Raw genomic sequence first — 6,000 nt, 5'->3', positions numbered from 1 at the left:
CAGGAGGAGAGAGGGAGAGAGGGGGAGAGAGAGGAAGAGACAGAGAGGGAGAGAGAGAGAGGGAGAGAGGGAGGGAGAGAGGGAGGGGAGAGATGGGGGGGGAAGAGAGAGAGAGAGAGACAGTTCTAGCCTGAAATGTCCTCTTTCTGAATAAATCACTAGTGACTCCAGTGTTTATCTATACCTCACTTACCTTCCACATGCTGAAAATCTCCCCACCCCATCCTAAGAGGTTTTGCAGAACACTGCTAAACACTTAGCTCAAAGGTGCTCCACGGTAGAAGAGTCCAGAACTCACAAAAGTTTGGGAAACAACGGGATGAGCAAAGCTAGAGAGCTTGTCCTGCTGCAATACACCTCGGGACCTTGAAAAGATCTTGAAGAGGGCTGCATGGTATGTGGACCACAGAACTTTTTAGGGGTCAGCATGTTTATGGGACTGGCGCTCACAGAAGAACAAACATCAGGAAACACAGAACTAAATCCATTGAGAAGACCGGTGGGTATAGCAGGGAGAGCCTTGAACAAAGCTCAAATTGCCTTAAATAGCTGAATATTTCTGATTATATTACTTTAGCTTTAAGACACAAGTTTACTAAATCTGTAAAGTTCAGTGACTGAATTATCTCTAAAGTCCTTTCCAGATTTAGTTTTATGCACCACTTATGTGTCTCTGGTTTTTGCTCCTTTATAAGTTGCCTATTATTCCTTCAGTTATTATCCGGCTTTGGTTAATGCTTGAGGAATTTTAGTATTCAGCCATCATGGTTTTATTAGACCAGGAAAAAATAAATCATTTACCTGCAATTACTTTCTCAGTGGTATTACCCATTTTGGGGTCTCCACTCTCAGGGCTGAGATTTGAAGGCCAACTAATGGAGTATGATTTAGAGCCCTTGGGAGAAACAGAACCTAGTGACCTCAGAACAGCTGGAATATTCCAGGCCCCAATTACGAATTTCTTTTCATTTTCCAGTGGCAGAATGTGAAAGGGGGGCAAGCAAAAGGAAATGATAATTTCCCCTCATGGCTCCTTCCTGAGAATGAAAAATATTATAAACTTGACTTTTTTCAGACGCTTATAAACATTTTCAACAAAATTAACACAGGCCATTTTACGATGAAGAAGGTCTTTTTAAAACCAAAATTATAAAAACAAAGGTGATAATAAGGTTAGAAAGATTATACTCTGCAGTGCACCCTAACATTCTAGTAGAAGACACTGAAGCTTAGAATAGGATAAACTAATCTTATGCCTTCTTTATAGTGTTGAGAAAAGCAGAGGACAGAATGCAGGGAGAGAAGGCGGCCTTCTGCATTAGATGTATAGTATATTTTAAAATGACAACCACAATTGGCTGGCCAGGCTTACATGTGAAAAATGAACACCTGTGGATACTTGTTCACCTCTAGTAACACTGCTCCATCCAGAGGATACATCAAGTACTTGGTACTACATTGTGAGGGACCTGAGGAGGTTTCTTCACAGTCCTTAAACCATGTACAAGTCCTAGAGTTAGCCTTAGGACCTACTTGAGTCTATGTTTATGGAACCTCCTCATTGAACTTAGTTACCTGGTATCCCAACCCTCAAAGGGTAAAAGGATAACATCGTGGTGAAGGGATGAATGGAGCAGTATGGTACAGTTAAACTGCTGCCACTACCTAAACAGCCTTGGGCTGCCAGGAAAGTTAAACTCATGATCAATAATTCATCTTTGGTGAATTTTCATTAATAAAGTGTTCGTTTTCCTATTTATCTTTTAGATTGAAGTTCAAACACTGCTCTGTCATCCCTTAGAGTGAACATAAGCGTAAGTAAGTGTTAAAAATATTTGTTAAATGAATAAAACACTTGATGCAATCCTTAGCGATCCTGAAATTTCACCTGTATGGAATACTACATGATACCTCATTGCCAAGTAAAGAAGAGGTCTCACATAATTACTTAAAGCACTGCAATTTATACTGAAATTATGTAGATACTCTTGCTTTCAATTAGTCAGTTACCATGAAGGAATATGATCTTGCTGTCAGGTTAAACAATGTGATGAGGCTGACCTGCTGCATGAAACTTGGGATCTTTTGAACCGGAACATTTGCCAGGGACATGACACACACCCAGATTTAAATACAGACAAACATTTTCTGTGTTTATATATACCCTAGAATTAACTGTACTTTATCTCTGACATAGTGGTGAATTGTCAAAACTATCAAATTTCAAATGTGGCCTTTTTTTGGGATATGGCACAGATTTTATTAAAGGGACACTTAATTTAAAATTTTCAGTTCCTTTAAGGTCCTTAAAGCATTATGTTTATTAGTCAAGTTTCTAATGTCTTCTCTGTAATATACATTTTGAAGTAGGAGTCTTGCTTTCTTGAATAAATTAATTTTTTATTTGTGCAAATGTAACTTTTCCTAAGTTGGCTTCCATTACAGACATAAGTCATATATTGCAAACTTTTTTCACTTAACAATTAACAAAGCAAGACATCTTCACTGCAGAAAATCTTAAAAAAACAGGAAAAGTAAGCCATCCATAAACATACACAGAGTCACAGTTATCTCTTTGTGCTGCATGCTAGATGGACTTTTCAGTACTATCTTTCAGTTCACTAATTCTACTTCCAACCCTTCAACTGTGTCTACAGTTTATTCCACTTACTGATTAAAAAAAATTATGATTTTTAATTTACCTTACATGTATTCCCATTTTCCTTCCTCATTTCTTGTAGATTAAAAATAGAGAAGAAGAAAAAAGAAACTGGAATTTCTTTATTGATAATGCTGAGCTCTAAGCAACCCTTGTCAGATTGTGTCCAAGTGATATAATCTGGAGTGAATTCATGCTCCTGTTGTCTATGTTGCTGTGAAAGGTGTGTAATTCAAAATGGAGTCACTTGTGTCAAGCCCTGGCAAAAAGGAACTGGAAAAGGAGGGCTCTCATGCACGATTTGCTGGTTAAGAGGAACTATCACAAGGCATTTTTCCCAACCGCAGCTCACTACATGAGTCACACAAGGACTCGCTGTTTATACAAAATGCTTGTCTGACATACTGTCTTGTGAACCCAGTCCAGTGAAACAGGCTACAGTGACTTTTAGATGATAAACCTCACCTGGTAACTGCTGCCACTCACTGAGCACAGCTTATCATCTCTGATGCCCCTAGGGCCAACAGACTTTCCCTCAAAACAACTTCAGGCCACCCTAGTCTGTGCACGGGTCCCAGATTGCAACTGTGCTTTTTTGCATTTTTCCAAATAAAGCCTTTGGATTAGAGATTCTCTCCCTACATTTTTTGTGATACTGACATTGCTCATCTCCCTTGGCATGAGATTTCCTTGTGCCAAGCTTGGCTCCTGCTCTCTGGTTCTTCCACGCAATGCAATCCAGTGGTTGTGTTCATGATTTGTGTCTCCCCAGGTCCTTGGAGGTCAGCATGCACTTTTCCTCATGGCTGGGGAGCTCACCACTGTCTTTGGCTCCCATCTTCATTTTACATAAAGTATTAATTGCCCCCATTGTTCCACAGAGGCCACAATCCAGTCACTGCTACTTAATTCTGAACCCAGAACCTCAGACGCCCACTTCATCCAGCTTGACATTACTTCAATCAATCACTTTGTTTTTATATTAGTATTTTGGTCTACAAAGGTATTCATCTTGTTTTTGAGTCTGGTTTTATCTTTTTTTTTATCTTTCTCTTTTCGCTAGCCATATTCATCATTGTCATAATTTTGGAACAGGGGAGATGTATCAAAGCATTACCAGTGATGACTGACTGACTTTCTTTCTTTCTCTCTCTCTCTCTCTCTCTCTCTCTCTCTCTTCCTTCCTTCCTTCCTTCCTTCCTTTCCTTCCTTCTTTCTCTCTCTTTCTTTCTTTCTCTCTTTCTACTGTATGCACATGCTGCCACACCAAACGCATTCTTCAGAGTAGGGTCTTGCAGTGTTGCCCAGGCTAGTCTCAAATTTCTGGCCTCAAGTAATCCTCCCACGTCAGCCTACTGAGTTATTGGGATCACAGGCATGAGCCACTGTGCCTGGTTTACCAATGACTTCCTAAGGGATCCTTATTACTTAGGTTTTCTGTTGTACCTGTCACTGTTGCTTATTCGCTCTACCAAGGAATAAATAGGCTCCCCGTATTTGCCTCCAGATTTCCATCTCCTTTTCTGGTTCTTCCACTTTTCACTTCTAGTTCTTCTCTCTTTTCATGTCATAGTTTTGTCATGTGAGATCTCACCAATTCTCTGCTTTTAGTCTCCAATTACACTTACTAACTTGTAAATCTGTATCTGCACCCCAGGGTCTTCCTCCTCAAAATCCGGACTGCTCTGCCTCACAGTCGGGGAAGCTCCCAACCTCTCTTGCTAAGTGGTATCACTTAGTCTGCTCAGTCAGCCAAGAAGCCATCTAACAATAATCCTAGGCCATCTTTTCCCTCACGGCCCATGTGCAGTTCATGAGGAAGTCCTATATCTTTCTCCTCTCAGTCTTCTCTGCAACTGACTTTTTTTGGATCCTGACTGATTCTCACCTGCACTGTTGTCTATGGTCTCAACTGGCAGCTCTCTTGTTAGCCTTAAACTATCTTCCCAAACAGCATCAGCATAATCAGGAAAAAAGTACAAGCTCTTGAGCATGAAAACAGAAATGACCTAACCTACATCCAACTTCCCAGTCTCATCTTCAGTGATTCTCTGACAAGCTATAAGTAGTTCTCAAAAGTTCTTTTCTGGTCTACAAAGGCAAAGGACCCGAACAGACATTTTTTCCAAGAAAACATAAAAATGGCAACCGGATATATGAAAAGGTATCGCTTATTACCTATGAGGTAAGGATGCTGATTACCAAAAAGAGATGACAAATGTCAATGGTGTGGCAACAAAGAAACCTTTCCACACTGCTGGTGGGACTGCAGATTGGCGCAGCCATTATGGAAAACGCTATGGGGTTCCTAAAGAAATTAAAAATATAACTCTCATGTGACCCAGCAATCCTTTTTCTGGATACATGCCTAAAGGAGATGAAATCCCCATGTCATAAAGAAATCTGCACTCCTATGTTTATTGCAGCATTATTCACACAGCGAGACATGGAAATACCTAATGTCCACTGATGGATGAACGGACTAAGAAAACTTAGTATACATACACAATGGACTAAAATTCAGCCTTGAAAAAGAAAGAGCTCCTGCAATTTGCCACAGCATACTCAGATCTGGAGGACGTTAAATGATAAGCCAAACACAGAAAGAAAAAACATTGCATGATCTCACTCATGTGGAAAATTGTTAAAAAGAGGTCAAGTATACAGAGATAGAGAATGAAACAGTAGTTACCATGGGCAGGGTAGGGTCAGGGGAGAATAAATGGGGAGATATAAGTCAAAGAATACAAAATAGCAGATAATGTGACGATCTGATGTACAATATGTGGACTAAAGTAAATAAAACTGTATTATATAAAGAAAAAACATGATAAGACTCTCATAAGGCATAGGAGGAACTTATCTCAAAATCATAAAGGCCATATATGACTAAGCTACAACTAACATCACACTGAATGGGAAAAAGCTGAAAGCCTTTCCTCTACAAACTGGACCAAGACACAGATGCCCACTCTTACCACTCCTGTTCAACACAGTACTGGAAGTGCTAGCCAGAGCAATCAAGCAAGAGAAGGAGATAAATGGCATCTGAATCAGAAAAGAGGAAGTCAAATTGTCGCTCTTTGCTGATAATATGCTCTATGTCTAGGAAAACCTTAAAGACACTACCAAAAAACTCGTAGATTTTGACAAATACATTCAGTAAAGTTGCAGCATATAATATTAACGTACAAAAATCAGTAGTATTTCTATGCACCAATAATAACCTAGCTGAGAAAGAAATCAAAAAGGCAATCCATTTACAGTAGACCCTCACAAAATATCTAGGAATAAATTCAGCCAGGGAGGTGAAAGATCTCTAAAAGAAAATCTGTAAAACA

The 6,000-nt window shown here is 39.6% G+C and overlaps 1 protein-coding gene across 1 annotated transcript in view; it reads right to left on the bottom strand.

The window, feature by feature from the left end:
• ATP8A1 (ATPase phospholipid transporting 8A1) overlaps positions 1–6,000 on the bottom strand; it is a 221,199-nt gene that overhangs the window by 122,769 nt on the left and 92,430 nt on the right. The gene's annotated exons all lie outside the window — the stretch shown is intronic.

The sequence above is a fragment of the Carlito syrichta genome, unplaced genomic scaffold (assembly GCF_000164805.1).
Source record: "Carlito syrichta isolate Samal-C Ts95f unplaced genomic scaffold, Tarsius_syrichta-2.0.1 Scaffold315593, whole genome shotgun sequence".
Classification (NCBI taxonomy): Eukaryota; Metazoa; Chordata; class Mammalia; order Primates; family Tarsiidae; genus Carlito; species Carlito syrichta.
Note: the sequence above shows the minus strand (reverse complement) of the source record. Positions and strands in the feature narration are given on the sequence as shown.